This window comes from Papio anubis, chromosome 17 (assembly GCF_008728515.1).
Source record: "Papio anubis isolate 15944 chromosome 17, Panubis1.0, whole genome shotgun sequence".
Classification (NCBI taxonomy): Eukaryota; Metazoa; Chordata; class Mammalia; order Primates; family Cercopithecidae; genus Papio; species Papio anubis.
In genome coordinates, this window is record NC_044992.1 from 25,138,418 (window position 1) to 25,159,287 (window position 20,870).

Below are 20,870 nucleotides of genomic sequence, written 5' to 3' on the forward strand. Positions count from 1 at the left end.
ACTTGATGATGGCTTTCAGTTTACTTAAGTCTTCTGTTTTTCAGCTCCAGTTAAAACTGACAATAGGCAGCTATCAAAAATGGAAAAAATCTTGTGCTCTTTCTGGAATATTAGAGGAATCAGTAACAGTAAAGTGATATTAACCCAATACTTGATTTGTAGTTTTTAAAGCAGTTTTTAAATTGAGAGAAAAGGGGCCGGGCCCCGGCTGAGGTGGGTGGATTGCCTGAGATTAGGAGTTTTTGAGACCAGCCTGGTCAACATAGTGAAACCCTGTCTCTACTAAAAATACAAAAATCAGCCGGGTGTGGTCGGACGTGCCTGGAACTCCAGCTACTCGGGAGGCTGAGGCAGGAGAATCGCTTGAACCCAGGAGGAGGAGGTTGCAGTGAGCCAAGATTGCGCCATTGCACTCCAGCCTGGGTGACGGAGAGAGACTCCGCCTCAAAAAAAAAAAAAAAGGAAAGGTGATGAAATTTGGGAGTCTATTCCTTGGGATGTTGTATTAATAATAAAGTGATAAATGAAGGTTAAAGTGTTCAGCTGGTACACCAGGAAAGATTATTTCTGAGGAAAAGGTCCATTTATTTCCAAACTAGTCTAGTGGTTTAGAGTAAGCATTTTATGAAGTGGTACAAGATCGCAAAGGTTAGTAGAGGGGCCAGGTCAATCTTAAGGCTTCACTTTTACTGGTAAGGGATTATGTGAAGCATAAGTCATGCATGGGATATGATTGTAAGGAGGTCTGAACAAAGCGTGATAAATGTTAGACCATGTGGATTATTAAATGGTCTAGTTGAATAAAAAATCATGACTGATAGGATAATTTTTAGTGTAAGTAAACAGGCTCACTAAGGGTAATTAAATACTAGCTTTTAAAATTTAAAGTTGTCACAAATAATATTAGTACATCTCGTCACTTTGATTTGTCACCTGGTTAGCTGGAAGCTTGTGCAAATGAAAAATGAAATGGAAGCCTACATTTATGTGTATTATCTGTATAATTTTTGTCTACTAGTAGGTTCAGAGAGAGACGTTCCTTAATATTTAGCCATGTAATTAGAACTCACAAGGGGCATTGAAATGTTTTTCTTTTTCAGATGGTCTGGGGCTATTTACTTTAAGTAAGCCAAGTCTACCATTTGAAAAACGGTGCTTTATTTCCATATCTGAAGTCAGAAGTTATTTTTTAGTTTTCATCTAAAAGTGGAAAGATTTTTGCTTCTGCTTTATTAAAAGCCTCTTTATTTGGAGATGATTATCTCCTTCACTCATTAACCTTTGACTGCTTGTTATCTATAAAGATGAATAAAATCTTTCATTTATTATTTATGATACTTGTCTGAGCCCATTTTTAAAATTTGTGTCCAGAACAGTTTACATCGAGAAGGTGTTACGATATGCATCAGTTGTCCTGAGCAGTTTTCGTTGTATCCTGGGAACTATAAGGAATAATTATTTTTATTAAATACAGAATGTCTACGGGGAAAAGTAAGGGGTAAAAGAGCACACTTAGGGTGGATATTTTGTATGTGATACAGTGTTGAGGTTGGATAGGTAGATGAGCCAGAAGAAACAGTCATTTAGAGTAAGCATAAAACTAGAGCTTGCAATCAAATGCTTTTCTGTTATTTATTAGTTACATGACCTGGAACAAGTACTTCTCAAATGGTAGTCATAAGTTTCATAGGTTTGTGAGAAACAAGTTAATATATATGTAAAAGAATTTAGCCTGGCACTTTTTAAGTGCTCAGTATTTTCTGTATGTTTACTTGAAAGAACTAACAACAGTATACATCTGGGCTAACCTTGTTAGACCACAGGAAATGGTGGGAGCAGACAGTTATTGCAAACCAAAAAATTGCATTTAGCACATATATATGAATGCCCACAGTGTGCTTTGTTATTATCCTTTGCACATAGTAAGAGAGAAAGTGCATCTGAGTAGAGACTTTGGAACTGAGGATTTAAGAAGTCAGGGTTTGCACAAAGTCTCATTGGGTAACAGTGTTTGGGGCAGTAGGTGTGCAGAAACCATAAGATGGGAAAGCATAACATCTTGAACAAAAAATGAGGTCTGAATGGTAGATGGGATGGGTGTGTGTGAGCATGTAAGGTGAGTGGAGATTGGAGAGAGATAGGCCAAGTCACACAAGGGACCGTGGTTTTAATGTCATTCTAATAGAAGTCTTGAAGAACTTGGAGGTGGTGAGTAATACATGGTTTATGATTAACAGATGATCCTAAGTTGGTTGGCAGTGGGGCAGGGTGGGTTGGTGGGTAGTATGAGGATCAGTTAGAAGGCAAGAAGAACCTGGCCCCAAACATCTCAAGAGTAACCGATGTAATGACCTACTGGATAGTCATTGGAGAAGTTAGAATATACTAACCCTCTTGAATGTGTGAAACACAGGAAAAGGCAAAAAGCAAAATATTGATGCTGGATACAGTGGCTCATGCCTGTAAACTCAGCAACTGACTGAGCTGGGAGGATTGCTTCAGGCCATGAGTTCAAGGCTGCAGTGAACCATGATGGTGCCACTGCACTTGCTGGTGCCTGGGCAACAGTGAGAACCCCCAACTCAAAAAAGGGAAACATTGGAAATATAGTGGGCTGGCTTTGGGGTTTTTTTGTTTGTTTTTGTTGTTTTTTTGGATGCCGTTTAGGCTCCACCTAATCTGTAAGACTTATGTAGGAAATAGATAGTAAGACATTAAGAGTCAAAAACAGGCCGGGCACGGTGGCTCAAGCCTGTAATCCCTGCACTTTGGGAGGCCGAGACGGGCGGATCACGAGGTCAGGAGATCGAGACCATCCTGGCTAACATGGTGAAACCCCGTCTCCACTAAAAAATACAAAATACTAGCCGGGCGAGGTGGCGGGCGCCTGTGGTCCCAGCTACTCGGGAGGCTGAGGCAGGAGAATGGCGTAAACCCGGGAGGCGGAGCTTGCAGTGAGCTGAGATCCGGCCACTGCACTCCAGCCTGGGCGACAGAGCGAGACTCCGTCTCAAAAAAAAAAAAAAGAGTCAAAAACAAGTTTCTTCAAGAGTCTAAGAGGGATAAATCAGTAGTAAGGAAGTGAAAATGCCCTCAAAGGAAGTAAAATTTGGAGAAAGCAAATTCCATCTATGTGATCTCAGGATGGTGGCATTTGAAATAGGTCTTGGATTGTTAGGATTTGGGCAAATTGGAAAAAAAAAGTGTTAGAAAAAAGATGGAAAACCCAACGATATGAGGCATATGAAGGAAAATTGTAAAGAATGAGATAAGGTCATTTGACTAAAGTGTAAAGGTCCTTGAATACCACATTAGGCGTACACATTTTCTGGAGGAGTTGGGGTGTTTTGGGATTCTTGGCATAGAAACAACATTGACTGCCAGGGCACAGTGGCTCACACCTGTAATCCCAGCACTTTAGGAGGCTTAGGAGGGCAGATCACGAGGTCAGGAGTTCAAGACCAGCCTGGCCAACATGGTGAAACCCTGTCTCTCCTAAAAATACAAAAGTTAACCGGGCATGGTGGTGGGTGCCTGTAATTCCAGCTACTCAGGAGGCTGAGACAGGAGAATCGCTTGAACCCGGAAGGCGGAGGTTGCAGTGACCCAAGATTGTACCACTGCCCTCCAACCTGGACAAGGAGTGAGACTTTGTCTCAAAAGAAAAACACCTTGACAAGAGCAGTGGCTGTGATTTTGGACCCAATGTCTTTTCAGAAGCACCCAAAGTGTATCACCAGTGGCTGTGGTTTTGGACCCAGTGTCTTTTCAGAAGCACCCAGAGTGTATCACCAGAGGCTGCCACTATTTCCTGGCACTATCAGGATGTTTCCATATCACTACCATCTGGGTGACAGGGAATAATAAAATTTTAGAAACCGTAATTGGGCCTAGACAGCTATTGACTTGGTGAGTTGAAACTAGAACTATCTTATGTTCACTAAGGCCAGCTTAAAATGTTTTGGAAGCCTAATATACCTGAGGCCATTGTTTTTCTTCGTCACTTTACAGACTAAGTTTCTTAATTTTTTTTGCTATTCCACGCAATTATAGGACATTGCACCCCTGCTCAGAAACCTTTGTTATCACTACATGTATTTTGTAGTAATGGAACACCCCGTTTCTGAATTCTTCATGGAACTTTTCCTGAAAGCTGATTCTCCACAGAGGGTATAGTTTCTAACAGTTGCATGAATTGAGTGTACTATTCTGGATTATTTGTTCCTGGAGTTTGAGAGGACCAGTAAGCTCATTACCAAAGACAAATTGGGCAATTATAAATACATAAACATACCCCATTTGGGCCGGGCGCAGTGACTCACACCTGTAATCCCAGCACTTTGGGAGGCCGAGACGGGCGGATCACGAGGTCAGGAGATCGAGACCATCCTGGCTAACACGGTGAAACCCTATCTCTACTTAAAAAAAAAAAAAAAATGCAAAAAATTAGCCGGGCGCGGTGGCGGGCGCCTGAAGTCCCAGCTACTCGGGAGGCTGAGGCAGGAGAATGGCGTGAACCCCGGAGCTTGCAGCGAGATTGTGCCACTGCACTCCAGCCTGGGCGACAGAGCGAGACTCCGTCTCAAAAAAAAAAAAGAAAATACCCTATTTGCTTTATGACCCCACCTCACTGCTTTTGATCTGATTCCTGAAAGTTCCCCTTCATTGAAGTCTTAGAAATATGATGTAGTAGGTGTTCAACAAATAATTGGAGTGAATTCTTTCTCTGAAGAATGATGATAGTGCTGTAGTGAAGTCAATCACAATTCTGCAGATTAGTGTCTCTACCAGTGTATATTCATACATTGTGGATGTATTATAACCATGTACAATGGAAGTGAGGAGTGCATAACCATGTCTCAATATTTGCTAGGATCATGAAGCTATGAAGCAATTGGTAGTCACGCTTTTCACTTATTCCGCTGGCTATTCCACGTCTCTACTTTTGCGATTCATCCCTTGATGCCATAAACACATTTGTCTAATGGCTTTCTGATTCATGAAGGTGGTAAAAGCCAAGGCCTTGAACAAGACCCTACTGTATCTATAAAATCTGTATTTGCATCCTTTTTTATCACATTATACTAGGCATCTATTTACAGCTCTCCTCTTTTACTATGCTCTGGAATCCAACTTCTGCCATCGTAGTGGTCTCTTTGTTCCCTTTTGTGTTTCTTCAGCTTCGTATCCTGTTTCTCTCTCTTTTTTTTTTTTGAGATGGAGTCTTGCTCTGTTGCCCAGACTGGAGTGCAGTGGTGCAATTTTGACTCACTGCAACCTCTGCCTCCCAAGTCCAAATGATTCTCCTGCCTCAGGCTCCCGAGTAGCTGGGACTACAGGTGCGTGCCACCACGCCTGCCTAATTTTTTGTATTTTTAGTAGAGGCGGGGTTTCGCCATATTAGCCAGGAGGGTCTTGATCTCCTGACCTCGTGATCCACCGGCCTCGGCCTACCAAAGTGCTGGGATTACAGGCATAAGCCACCATGTCTGGCCCCTGTTTCTCATTCTTTTAATGACTCCTTTTTCCTAGGATAAAATTTGCATTACAATTGACATAAGACATAGGAGTCAGGAATGAGGCTCAGGTTTTACTTCTGAAAACTCTTGGCTCAAAGACCCTTTGTAATCTGACTCCTGCTTATCTGTCCAAAATAATTTCTTGCCATTCTCCCTTGGTACTCGGCTTAAGCTCTCAACACCCTCTCTGCCCATTAGTACTCTGACTTGTGTAACTTCCACTTCCTCGCATCTGCCAAATACTAGTTTAGAGTTAATTCCCCCTTACAAATCCCTGAGCCTCTGTGATAACCTTCATATGTGCTTTCACTGCGTTATGTGCTTACCATCAATGTTGCATGTTTGTATTGGACTGCAACCTCAAAGGCAGGACTGTGTATTGTTCGTTGCATTCCTAAAACTTAGCACATTGTACAACCCTTAAAAGGAGGCACTTAATAATAATTGCTGGGTTAAATTAACCCATTACTAGCAATGGGTTGATTCATTAATTTTTGTTTTGTTTTGTTTTTGAGATGGAGTCTCGCTCTGTCACTCAGGCTGGAGTGCAATGGTGCGATCTCGGCTCACCACAACCTCTGCCTGCCAGGTTAAAGCAATTCTCCTGCCTCGGTCTCCTCAGTAGGTGGGATTATAGGCGCTCGCCACCACATCTGGCTAATTTTTGTATTTTGTTTGTTTGTTTGTTTTTGAGATGGAGTCTCATCCTGTTGCCCAGCGGTGCGATCTCGGCTCACCTCTGCGTCCCGGGTTCAAGCGATTCTCCTGCCCCAACCTACCGAGTAGCTGGGATTACAGGCATACCCCACCACGCTGGGCTAAGTTTTGTATTTTTTTAGTAGAGATGGGGTTTCTCCATGTTGATCAGGCTGGTCTCGAACTCCTGACCTCGTGATCTGCCCGCCTTGGCCTCCCAAAGTGCTTGGATTACAGGCATGAGCCACCATGCCCGGCAGGGTTAATTTATTTAATCAAAACGGACTAGAGGTTTAGAGAGATGTGCCTTTATTTGAATATTGTGCAAGTTAAACCTGACTCAGTCATGCTGTCCTTTTGAGCAGGATCTTTAGAACAGGTACTTGTGATTGTCTAAAGAATAACCTCTGACAATAGCAAAGGTCTCTTGGACAGAGCTGTTTCAACAAAACAATGAAATCAGTATTTGTTTAAGAAGATTAGAAGAATTTTTGAAAAGTAGCTTTTCCTGTGGCATGTCTGCTAGAATAAAAGGTTCTCGTTTTATTTATGTGAAAGAATAGCTTTAGTTTGGAATAGAGGTAGGCTAGACCAGTGATTGCAAACTGAAACACCTACAAGAACCAGACAGGTAATAGAAATGAGTGAAACAAGCCAATTGGAGACTGGGGAACTCGTGACCGTTACAGATGAGGCTCATGCTGTGTGCATTGCTTGGCCACAGTGGCCAGCTTTCAGTTTTTTTCTAGAGAGGTTAGATCTCATAGTTATTTAAAGAGAATTTAAACACTATGGGCTAATCACACCTGCAGGACAGTTTTTCTTGTAGTTCGTCAGTGTGGGATTTCTTTGATGAAAGCTGATGTTTCTGGAAATTTATATCAACAGGAGGAAAGCCAGATAGATAATCCCAGAGAGGAAGGTTTGATGACAGACAAGATGTAGATGATGCAGTATGATGTTGGGGAACAAGCCACTTAATAGACTGGTGCAGTTGAACCAGTAATTGGCTATTGTGATTGAGCTACAGGTTGTAGGTGTGTAAATTAAATAAATAAATTAGTGTTCAATATCAATATTTCAGTTCCTAGATGGGCTTTTAGGAAATGCAGTATTCCAACAGACTAAGATCACAAAAGTAAAATTTCAGAACAATCAGTGAACATTTTTGGATGGTGAGGGACCTATCTTGGATATAGTCATAATAGGTGACTAAGTTTATTACTGTGGGGTTTGAAAGAGGTGTTTCTACCTCTGATTCATAGTGCTTGGCACCTAGTGGGCAGTAAGTGTTTGTTACATTGAGTAGGTTCATCTCTGATGCCATCCTCAAATCAAAGAAAGCAATGTATGATAGCTGTCAGGGTGTTAGCAAAGCATACTTCAGTCCTCAGTTTCCCAGTAAATAGTGGTGAGACAAAAAGGCAAAATATTTAACTCTAGTAGTTCATAATTACCAAGAATATATAATGTTTTACCTGTTTTCTGGAAATTTGTAGAAAGTTCGTACTGTTCCTTTTCTTAAAAGTACATTTTCTTTATGTTTAAAGTGTTGCGTGTTACTTTTAAAAATCTAAGGCCAGGCGTGGTGGCTCATTCCTGTAATCCCAGCACTTTGGGAGGCCGAGGCAGGTGGATGACTTGAGGTCAGGAGTCCAAGACCAGCCTGACCAACATAGTGAAACCCCATCTTTACTAAAAAATACAAAAATTAGCTGGGCATGGTGGCGCATGCCTGTGGTCCCAGCCACTGCAGAGGCTGAGGTGGGAGAATCTCTTTGAACCGAGATCGCGCCACTGCACTCTAACCTGGGCGACAGAGTGAGACTCTGTCTCAAAATCAATCAATCAATCAATCAATCAATCAATCAATAAATAAAAATCTAATGTGGATTAAACAAAAGGAATTGTTTTCTGCTCTACTCCCAGCTACAGTCCCCAGGAAGAACTACATTTGTCCTTTGTTATACAAAGACTGGTTCCAGGACTTCCCTTCGATACTAACATCTGCAGATTCTCAAGTCCCTGATATGAAAGTGACATAGTATGTGGATATTACCTATGCACATCCTCCCATATACTTTAAATCATCTCTAAATTACCTACAACACTTTTTTTTTTTTTGAGACAAGATCTCACACCCATCATCCAGGCCCAGGCTGGAGTGCAGTGGCCTATTCACAGCTCACTGTGGCCTTGACTTCCCCGGCTCAGATGATCCATGTCAGCCGCCTGTGAAACTGAGATTACAGGCACACACAACCATGCCTGGCTAATTTTTTGTATTTTTAGTAAAAACAAGATTTTGCTATGGTGCCAAGGTTGGTCTTGAACTACTGGGCTTAAGTGATCTGCTGGCTTCAGCCTCCCAAAGTACTGGGATTACAGGCATGAGCCATGGCACCCAGCCCTTTAATACCTTTTTTTTTTTGAGACCATCTTACTCTGTCTCCAGGCTGGAGTGCAATTGTGCAATCTCGGCTCACTGCAGCCTCCATCTCCCAGGTTCAAGCGGTTCTCCTGCCTCAGTCTCCCAAGTAGCTGGTAACCCAGTCATGCGCCACCACACCCAGCTAATTTTTGTATTTTCAGTTGAGATGGGGTTTCACCATGGTGGCCAGGATGGTCTCGATCTCTTGACCTCATGATCCGCCTGCCTTGCCCTCCCAAAGTGCTGGGATTAAAGGCATGAACCACTGTGCCCGACCTAATACACAATGTAATTTATAAGATAGACCGATACCAACAACTAACAAATAATAGAACAGTTATAACAACATTCTGTAACAAAAGTTATGTGAATGTGGTCTCTCTTCATCTCTCAAAATATGATATTGTACTCATCTATTTTCAGACCGCAGCTGACCATGGGTAACTGAAACCATGGAAAGCTAAATTTCAGATAAGGGAGAACGGTACAGACATTTTTTTCTTTTTTTCTTTTTTTTTTTTGAGACCGAGTCTGGCTCTGTCACCCAGGCTGGAGTGCAGTGGCCGGATCTCAGCTCACTGCAAGCTCCGCCTCCCGGATTTACACCATTCTCCTGCTTCGGCCTCCTGAGTAGCTGGGACTACAGGCGCTCGCCACCTTGCCTGGCTAGTTTTTTTGTATTTTGTAGCAGAGACGGGGTTTCACCCTGTTAGCCAGAATGGTCTCAATCACCTGACCTTGTGATCCACCCATCCCGGCCTCCCAAAGTGCTGGGATTACAGGCTTGAGCCACCGCGCCCGGCACATTTTTTTCTTGACCTCATCTAGGCAGCCTCAGTTTTGTTTTGTTTTGTTTGTTTTTTGAGATGGAGTCTCCCTCTGTCCCCCAGGATGGAGTGCAGTGGCCTGATCTTGGCTTACTGTAACCTCCACCTCCTGGGTTCAGGTGATTCTCCTGCCTTGGCCTCCTGAGCATCTGGGATTACAGGAAGTTTATTTTGATCTTTATCCAGATTGCTGGTTTTGCAATGCCTCTTTGCACAAGACTTTCTCAGACTCACTTTGTTGTGTTCCCTCTTGAATGAGACACTGTTCACTACTCTAGTAGTGGACTAGAAACATCCCTGTTCACCACTCTAGTAGTGGAAAAACCCTAGTCCTGGAAACCCAAGACACCTGAATTGGTTCTTCCCACCCCCCCTGCCAAAAGAGGGAGACACTTTTAGCTTGTATTTTGGTTTACGGGTTAAAAGTTTTACATTAGGATCAGAATGATTGCATCTGGTGTGAAGACTGAAATTTTATTTTTAGACAGGGTCTTGCTCTGTCACCCAGGCTGGAGTGCAGTCGTGTGATCACAGCTCACTGCAGCCTTGACGTCCTGGACTCAAGCAATCCTCTCTCAGCCTCCCAGAGTGCTGGGATTACAGGTGTGAGCCATGCACCTGGGCCTAAGAGTTGAATTTTTAAAACCTACTTAAAATTACTGTCTTTGTAAAACCGTAAGAAATTAGAACCAGAGGCCGGGCGCGGTGGCTCAAGCCTGTAATCCCAGCACTTTGGGAGGCCGAGACGGGCGGATCACGAGGTCAGGAGATCGAGACCATCCTGGCTAACACGGTGAAACCCCGTCTCTACTAAAAAATACAAAAAACTAGCCGGGCGAGGTGGCGGGCGCCTGTAGTCCCAGCTACTCGGGAGGCTGAGGCAGGAGAATGGCGGGAACCCGGGAGGCGGAGCTTGCAGTGAGCTGAGATCCGGCCACAGCACTCCAGCCTGGGCGACAGAGCAAGACTCCGTCTCAAAAAAAAAAAAAGAAATTAGAACCAGAAGTTGCCTTAAAGATCTAGTCTAATCAGTCTAATCTCATTTTGTAGGAAGATTTGCTTGTAATACCTGTAGGATATGGCAAAGTAGAACGTGTAACCCTGGCCACGGTGGCTCATGCCTGTGATCCCAGCACTTTGGGAGGCTAAGGCAGGTGGATTGCTTGAGCCCAGGAGTTTGAGACCAGCCTGGCCAACATGGCAAAACCCCATCTCTAAAAAAAAAAAAAATTAAAAATTTGCCAGGCATGGTGGTGTGCAACTGTTGTCCCAGGTACTAGAGAGGCTCAGGTGGGAGGATCGTCTGAACCTCAGGGAGATGGAGACTACAGTGAGCTGTGTTCACATCACTGTACTGCAGCCTGGGCAACAGAGTAAGATGCTGTTTCAAACAAAAACATGTAACTCACAAGCAGCAAAACACTTACTTCTTTGTAAATACAACATTTTAGATTACTGTTTCTTTACCAATAGGACTGTTTTTTGTTTTTTGTTTTATTTTACTCCTTATTTGTAAAATTTAGCTGTATATGTTTCTTACTCTTTGGTCTTGTTTACTTCAAAATCTTTTTAGAAGTTGAAGAGATTGTGAGGCCCAGGTGGGTGGATGGCTTGAGCTCAGGAGTTTGAAACCAGCCTGGGCAATATGGCAAAACTCCATCTCTACAAAAAAAAAACACACACACACACACACACAAATTAGCTGGGCATGATGGCGTGCATCTGTAGTTCCAGCTACTTGGGAGGCTGGGATGAGAGGATCACTTAAGCCTAGGAGGTTGAGGCTGTAGTGAACTGAGATCACACCACTGAACTTCAGCCGGGGCGACAGAGTGAGACAGCCAAAATAGGAAAAAGAGAAAAAAGGTGGAGGAGAGAGGCATCCTAAGGTGATGGGACATTTTTCTTTTAATTTTAATTTGTATTATTTTTTGAGACGGAGTCTCGCTCTCTTGCCCAGGCTCTGTTGCCCAGGCTGGAGTGCAGTGGTGTGATGTCGACTCACTGCAACCTCCACCTCCCGGATTCAAGCAATTCTCTGCCTCAGACTCTCAAGTAGCTGGGATTACAGGTACCCACCACCATGCGTGGCTACTTTTTTGTATTTTTACTAGAGATGGGGTTTCACCATCTTGGCCAGGCTGGTCTTGAACTCTTGACATTGTGATCTACCCGCCTCAGCCTCCCAAAGTGCTGGGATTACAGGCATGAGCCACCGCGCCCGGCCTAATTTTTATTTTTTTTACTCAAGTACATGAATCAATTTTTATTTTTATTTCTTTTTACTGAAGTGACATTTTTCATCTTTATACTGGGGGTTTGTAATTCAGATTTCTAGAATATTTTAATCATCAAAGACAATTATTTCTTTAAAAAAAAATTTTTTTAAGACGAAGTCTCACTCTGTTGCCCAAGTTGGAGTGCAGTGGCATGATCTTGGCTCACTGCAACCTCCACCTCCTGGGTTCAAGTGATTCTCCTGCCTCAGCCTCCCGAGTAACTGGGACCATAGGCATGTGCCACCGTGGCCAGCAAATTTTTGTATTTTTAGTAGATACGGGGTTTCACTATGTTGGCCAGGCTGGTGTGAACATCTGGCCTCATGATCCGCCCGCCTCAGTCTCCCAAAATACTGGGATTACAGGCATGAGCCACTGTGCCCAGGCAAAGACTATTTATTTATTTATTATTTTTTGAGACAGAGTCTCGCTCTGTCGCCCAGGCTGAGTGCAGTGGCACGATCTCGGCTCACTGCAAGCTCCGCCTCCCGAGTTCACAACATTCTCCTGCCTCAGCCTCCCGAGTAGCTGGGACTACAGGTGTCCGCCACCACGCCCGGCTAATTTTTTTTTGTATTTTTAGTAGAGATGGGGTTTCACCGTGTTAGCCAGGATGGTCTTGATCTCCCGACCTCGTGATCTGCCCGCCTTGGCCTTCCAAAGTGGTGGGATTACAGGTGTGAGCCACTGCGCCCGGCCCAAAGACAATTATTAATCCCATTTCATCTTAGAACTTTTTCTTAAATTTTCATGCATTAGGGTTTTCTCAAGAATGTACTGTCCTTCTGAAAACTCTTATTTGCCTGTATATTATACTTTACATCTTCAACTTATTTCCTAATAAGTTGTTAGATTTAACCCAGTGTCTTGCTTGTAATTTCCTTCTCTCCAGCACAACTAGTGTACTTTTTATGTTTTCTTGATGTTAATGAAGATTAGTAAAGGGTACCAGGTACAATTTAAAAAATTTAAGTGAACCCAGCTGATACATTTGCCTTAATTTTATTGGTGACAGACTCCATCTAAATATGTGAAAGAGAAAAAGTGATACACATAACTTCAGAAGTTTAAATTGTATTGAAGATAGTGTTCATTTAAGTTTAATTGTTCCAGTTTACTCACTGGAACACCTGTAATCCCAGCACTTTGGGAGGCTGAGGTGGGTGGGTCACCTGAGGTCAGGAGTTCAAGACCAGCTTGGCCAACAACATGGTGAAAATCCACCTCTACTAAAAATACCAAAAAAAAAAAAAAAAAAACCCAGGTGTGTTTGTGCCCACCTGTAATCCCAGCTACTTGGGAGACTGAGGCACAAGAATTGCTTGAAACCAGGAGGTGGAGGTTGCAGTGAGCCGAGATCATGCCACTGTACTCCAGCCTGGGTGACAGAGTGAGACTGTCTTTGTTGTTGTTGTTATGGAGTCTCACTCTGTCACCAGGCTGGAGTGCAGTGGTGCGATCTTGGCTCACTGCAACCTCCGACTCCCTGGTTCAAGCAATTCTCCTGCCTCAGTCTCCCAAGTAGCTGGGATTACAGGCACGTGCGGCCCAACTAATTTTTTTTTTTTTTTTTTTAAGTATTGTTAGTAGAGGAGTTTCACCATGTTGGCCAGGAAGGTCTTGATCTCCTGACCCCGTGATCCGCCCTTGTCAGCCTCTCAACGTGCTGGGATTACAGGCATGAGCCACCTCGCCTGGCGCGAGACTCTTTCTCAAAAAAAAAAAAAAAAAAAATTGCTCTCGGCTAGGTGGCTCACACCTGTAATCCCAGCACTTTGGAAGGCTGAGGCTGAAGGATTACCTGAGGTCAGGAGTTCAAGACCAGCCTGGCCAACATGGTGAAACCCCATGTTGTCTCTACTAAAAACACAAAAATTAGCTGGGTGTGGACACGGGTGCCTGTAATCCTAGGTACTGTAGAGGCAGAGGCAGGAGAATCGCTTGAACCTGGAGGCAGAGGTTGCAGTGAGCCAAGATCGTGCCACTGCACTCCAGCCTGGGGGACAGAGTGATAATCTGTCTGGAAAAAAAAAATGGAATAATACAAAATCATACTGAGATTCATTCATGTTATCTTTTGTGGCTGCAGTGCATTCATTTCCACTGTGTAGTATTTCATTGTCTGATATACCAGAATTTATCCACTCTCTTTTTGATGTACATTTGGATTTGCAGTCTTTTGCTTTATGAAAAGTGCTGCCGTAAACATTACTATTGTCTGTGTCTCCTGATGCATCTGTGAAAGGGTTTTTCTAGGAGTGGAATTGCTGGATAATATGTAAATAATAAAGATAAGAAAATGTCAAATTCTTTTCAAAAGTAGTTGAATCAAGTTATACTCCAACAGCAATGTATAAAGAGTTCTCACTGATCCGTATCTTCTCCAACATTTAGGTTTCTCACATTTTTACATTTTTTTGCCAGTTAAATGTACATAATATGTATCTTATGGTTTAATCTTTCTGGTTTTTTTTAACTAAATCTTTCTGCTTTTATTATTTTCTCTATTGAAAATAGTTTGGTTTAGATTTAGACTTAGACAAGATGGAAAAAAAAGAAAAGAAGAGAATTTGGGCTGGGTGTGATGGCTCACTCCTGTCATCTCAGCACTTTGGGAGACTCAGATGGGTGGATCACTTGAGCTCAGGAGTTCAAGACCAGCCTGGGCAACGTGGTGAAAACCCATCTCTATTTAAAAATACAAAAAAAAATCAGCTGAGCATGGTGGTTCATGCCTGTGGTCCCAGCTGTGGGGGAGACTGAGGTGGGAGAATGGCTTCAGCCCAGAAGGTCAAGGTTGCAGTGAGCCAAGATTGTACCACTGCACTCCAGCCTGGGCAACACAGCCAGACCCTGTCTCAAAAATAAAAAGTTCTTTTTTGTTGTTGTTCTGATTACAAAGTTAGCACAAATATATTCATTTTCAACCAATGTTATGAGCTATAATAGGTTTCAGGGCCCTGGGGAAACATATTAGGTAAACAAAACAGACGGGGCCTTCCCCTCATGGAGCTTCCATTCTAGTTTGGGAGATTAACGTTAAACAAAGAAGATAACTTTTAATTTCAGATACTGATAAAGTGCCATGGAGACAATAAAACAGTAAAATAATAGTGGTTGGTGGAGTTGGGACTCCTTTAGATCGTTAGATGATGAAGGACGGTCTTTCTGAGGAATTAAATTATGTGTGAGCTGTATCTAAGTGATCAGAAAGAGCCAGCCATGTGAAGAAGGCATAGGATGAGTGTCTTAGGCAGTAGGAGTGGGAATTCTAAAGGTCGAGAGGTGGGGAACAAACTGGTCAAAATTAAAGAATAAGAAGAAAGCAAGGCAGGCACCGTGGAGCATGCCTGTAATCCCAGTTACTTGGGAGGCAGAGGTGGGAGGATCACTTTATCTCAGGAGTCAAGACCAGTCTGGGCAACATAGCAAGATCCCATCACAGAGGGAAAAAAATGTATATAAAAGCAGGCCGGGCGCGCTGACTCACGCCTGTATCCCAGCAGTTTGGGAGGCTGGGGCGGGCCGATCACCTGAGGTCAGGAGTTGGAGACCAGCCTGACCGACATGGAGAAACCCTGTCTCTACTACAAAGTTAGCCGGGCGTGGTGGTGCATGCCTTTAATCTCAGCTACTCGGGAAGCTGAGGCAGGAGAATCGCTTGAACCCGGGAGGCAGGTGTTGCAGTGAGCTGAGATCACACCATTGCCCTCCAGCCTGGGAAACAAGAGTGAAAACTCCGTCTCAAAAAAAAAAAAAAAAAAAAAAAAGTAGAACTCACCCTTAATCCAACCATCCAGAGATAACCATGTTAACATTTTTTTTGTTTATTTGTTTTTTGAGATGGCATTTCTCTTTTGTTGATCAGGCTGGAGTGCAATGGCGCAATCTCGGCTCACCACAACCTCAGCCTCGCGGGTTCAAACAATTCTTCTGCTTCAGCCTTCCAAGTAGCTGGGACTACAGGTGCGCACCACCACGCCTGACTAATGTTTTGTATTTTTAGTAGAGTCAGGGTTTCACTGTGTTGGCTAGGATGGTCGCAATCTCTTGACTTCGTGATCTGCCTGCCTTGGCCTCCCAAAGTGCTGGGATTACAGGCGTCAGCCACCGTGCCCGGCCACTATGTTAACATTTTGATGCAAGGTTTTTTTTGTTTGTTTTTTTTTTTTCCAAAATGGGAGTCTTGCTCTGTCGCCCAGGCTAGAGTGCAATGGTGTGATCTGGGCTCACTGCAACCTCCACCGCCCAGGTTCAAGCAATCCTCCTGAGTAGTGGGGATTACAGGCACGCAACCAAGCTAGGCTAATTTTTGTATTTTTAATAGAGGCGGGGTTTTACCATGTTGGCCAGGCTAGTCTCGAACTCCTTACCTCATGATCCATCCTCCTCAGCCTCCCAAAGTGCTGGGATTACAGGTGTGAGCCACCATACCCAGCCATTAACACAAGTTCTTGCACACATTTCTCTATGCATCTTTGGTATTTCCCCCTATTTTCTGGTGAGTTAAGTAGTAGAGTGTCTTTTTATTTTATTCATGATTACTTTTTTGTAGTAATATTAAATAATATCATGTGAATGTTGTATGAAAGTTTATTGTGGCTTTATTAATGAATTATAACATATTTACATTCTGCTTTGTAGCCACAATTACTATTACTATGCTTATTTTTCTTTACAAGTCTAAAGATTAACTGTTAGTCCTTTCACATCACAAATTCCAAATCAAAAGTGTTTTTTTCTTATTAAAGAAAAAAAGTCAGTTGCCTGGATGATATCTTCAGGTATATTTTTCTTATGTTTATGTAAAATACATATGACAAAATGTACCATATTAATCATTTTTTAAAATTTTATTTATTTCTTACCTTTTTTTTTCCCAAGATAGAGTCTCGCTCTGTCACCCAGGCTGGAGTGCAGTGGCACAATCTTGACTCACCACAACCTCCGCCTCCTGGGTTCAAGCGATTCTCCTGCCTCAGCCTCCTGAGTAACTGGGATTACAAGTGCCCACCATCACGCCCAGCTAATTTTTATATTTTTAGTAGAGCTGGGGTTTCGCTGGGCTGGTCTTGAACTGCTGACCTCAGGTGATCTGCCCATTCCAGTGAATCCACAGAAAATTTTAGGATGCTGGCAAGCAAGTGATTGAAATGATGTGAATAAAATCTTTTATTTTTCTTTTATTTTTTGTATGTGGCAAGAGGTTCCGTGAAATTAATTTTCTCTATCAGAATTTGCTCTTCCTTGCTTCCATGACTCTGCTATTTATTTGCCCCTGTTATAATACATATATAGTAAAGGGAGTAAAACAAATTTAAAATAAAAAACTTACTAAATTATAAAATATATTCCTATTTTTATAAAATATAGAAGGATATATAACTTCTGATTGAGATATTAAAGTGAGTTCAGCTTCAACACAATTCCTCTGCCTCAAACATGTAGCAATAAATAAATGTTCAGAAAGGAAAAACGTGACTAAAAATAGAAGAGAGGCCAGGCAAGTTGGCTCACACCTATAATCCTAGCACTTTGGGAGGCTGAGGCAGGTGGGTCACCTGAGGTCAAGAGTTTGAGACCAGCCTGGCCAACATGGCAAAACCCCGTCTCTACTAAAAATACAAAAATTAGTTGGGCGCGGTGGCGTATACCTGTAATCCCAGCTACTCAGGATGCTGAGGCAAGAGAATTGCTTGAACCCAGGAGGCGGAGGTTGCAGTGAGCCGAGATTGTGCCACTGCACTAGAGCCTGGGCAACAGGGTGAGACTCAGTCTCAAAAAAAAAAAAAAAAAAAAAGAAAAGAAGAGAAAGCTCTAGTGACAAGTGAGGCTCACGGTGAGACTCCAGCTCTGGGTGGAGAATCAGTGTTTGCTGGGACTCTGATCTCTTTCTGTAAAACAGATCCTTAGGAGAACTCCATGGCAGAGACGCCTGGAGCTGGGAGTATTCCTCAAAGCTGGGGCCTGGGATGGGTGTTAGCTTGTGAAAGCAGGCTGATAAAAGGGTTGACTGTCTGGGACTGTTGCTTTGTAAGAAAATGGGCCTAGTGAGGGTGAGGGAGAAAAACATGACTTCTTGACCAAAAACAGTAAAGTAACCTGTCTGCTCAAGTGACTGAATCTGTAATATTAGTGTATCCACACAGAAGGTTCAAAACACTGTGAAGTCCTAGATCTTGATTGAAGGGTGTCGAGGAACAGGTGGAGCCAACTGCATACCTTCTAGATAAAGTAGGAAAAGAGAAAGAAAAGGGAGAGATTTAAAAAGTAAGACGGTGGCCGGGCACGGTGGCTCATGCCTGTAATCCTGGCACTTTGGGAGGCTCGAGGTGGGCGGATCACAAGGTCAGGAGATCGAGACCATCCTGGCTAACACAGTGAAACCCCATCTCGACTGAAAAATACAAAAAATTAGGCGTGGTGGTGGGCGCCTGTAGTCCCAGCTACTTGGGAGGCTGAAGCAGGAGAATGGTGTGAACCTGGGAGGTGGAGCTTGCAGTGAACCGAGATTGTGCCACTGCACTTCAACCTGGGCGACAGAGCGAGACTCCGTCTCAAAAAAAAAAAAAAAAAAGTAAGACAAAACCTTAACTTTCATTCAAGGATATTGAAAAACTTAATGCTAAGGAAGGAATGACAGATCACGTTTGAGAAGATAATCACTGAACATTTTCTAGAATTCAGACCGAGGCAGTGGCTCACACCTGTAATCCCAGCACTTTGGGAGGTCGAGGTGGGTGAATTGCTTGTGCCTGGGAGTTCAAGACCGGCCTGGGCAACATGACAAAATCCTGTCTCTACAAAAAATTAGCGGGATGTTGTGTTGCTTGCCTGTAGTCCCAGCTATCCAGAAGGCTGAGGTAGGAGGATCACCTAAGCCTGGTGGTTGAAGCTGCAGTGAGCCAAGATTGCACCACTGCACTCCAGCCTGTGTGACCCAGTGAGACCCTATCTTTAAAAAAAATTATTAAAGGATATACCTCTACAAGAAGAAAAGTTAATCCAGAAGGAAAGTGTGGACATCAAGAAGCAAAAGGTAGTTTCTATAGTGGGAGGAGTAGTCGACTTAAAGAAAAGTAATGTGACCATAGGAATTAATTTAACAAGTCAGTAAGTTTAAATTATTTATTGACTCTAAACACTTTTTTGTGATGAAAGGCCAAAATAATTTTTTTTTTTTTTTGAGGCAGGGTCTCACTCTGTGGTGGCATGATCACGGCTCACTGCGGTCTCAATCTCTGGGGCTTCAGTGGTCCTCCTGCCTCAGCCTTCTGAGTAACTGGGACTACAGACATGCTCCACCACACCCGGCTAATTTTGTTTTATTTTTTCTTTTTGGTAGAAATGGGATTTTGCCATGTTGCCCAGGCTGGTCTTGAACTCCTGGCCTCAAGTGATCCTCCTGCTTTGGCCTCTCAAAGTGCTGGGTTTAGCAGTGTGAGCCACTACACCTGGCCTGAAATGAATTTTTTTTTTTTTTTTTTTTTGAGACAGGGTCTCACTCTGTCATCCAGGCTGGCATGCAGTGGCACTATCTTGGCTCACTGCAACCTCTGCCTCCTGGGTTCAAGTGATTATCCTACCTCAGCCTCTCAAGTAGCTGGAATTATAGGTGTGCACCACCACACCTGGCTAATTTTTGTATTTTTAGTAGAGACAGAGTCTCGCCATGTTGGCCAAGCTGGTCTTGAACTCCTGACCTCAAATGATCCATCTGCCTTGGCCTCCTAAAGTGCTGGGATTACAGGTGTGAACCACTGTGCCTGGCCCCAAAATAAAAATTTATTTATTTACTTTTGTTTTTGTTTTTCCCTAAATAAAAATTTAAACCAAGACAAAAATGTAACGAGTGGCATTATTTGTACATTTTTGCAGATCTCTTTAATGTTTGTCTTAATAGAAGTCAGCTGGATTCTCATATATGCTTCTGTGTTCAGTACGTTGCAGTGTTTTCTGGGTTGAAGTACCTGAAGAAAATCCAACCTCACACAGACAAGTAGTTGGGAGAGGGATTATTTTAATAGCTTTTTCACTTGAAAGCGTGAATGTTTTCTATTACAACATACTGAGTTGTTTTTCTTGAAGTGACAGGGTTACTTCATTTTTGAGAAAATGTCTGCCACATACCCACATCTGTAGATCCATGGTTGTCTATCAGTTGTTCTTGCAAATAAAAATGGTGCTCCCTGAGAAAAGTAGCTAGTTCAGCCCAACTCAAAGGATCGCACAAATGTCTTTCCATGAGACAACTCTCGTACTTCTGTGTGTGGAAGTGTTTTATGCATGCTTCTTATGTTATCACTCACAGTTTTTTTTTTTTTTGAGACGGAGTCTCGCTCTGTCGCCCAGGCTGGAGTGCAGTGGCCGGATCTCAGCTCACTGCAAGCTCCGCCTCCCAGGTTTACCCCATTCTCCTACCTCAGCCTCCCGAGTAGCTGGGACTACAGGCACCCGCCACCTCGCCCGACTAGTTTTTTGTATTTTTTAGTAGAGACGGGGTTTCACCATGCACCGTGTTAGCCAGGATGGTCTCGATCTCCTGACCTCGTGATCTGGCCGTCTCGGCCTCCCAAAGTGCTGAGATTACAGGCTTGAGCCACCACGCCAGGCCTTCAGTCACAGTTTTTAAAAGATGTGTATTCATGGGTCAAGGATTTATAAAATTAACAGTTTTTATTCTCTCATCTGGGGCAATCTTAAGTGAAACTGGCTTTTTTTCTTCTGTGAGTGCATGATGAAGAATACAGTGACTACTGGGACAGTTCAATAACACGGCCTAGATTCATACTAAGACACCAGCTCTTTTACCCATCATCAGTTTTGTACCATTAATAAATGTCAATCAATTGAGAACAATTTGTAGTATTATTATAAAAATAGCTTTAACCTTTCAGACCCTTGAAAAGGCCTTGGGGAACATACTCTGAGAAGTGCTGCCTTGAATAGTAATAGTGAGGGAGGACCTGTCCAATGGTGTGCTAAGAATCTCTTCGTATTCCCCAGGAAGAGAGACATAGCTGTAGACATTTAGAGTAAACTTAAAGTTGTGTGTCCCTTTAAAATCAAGAGTAACTACTAAAAAGCCCAGACACATCTATAGTTTTCAAATTAGCAC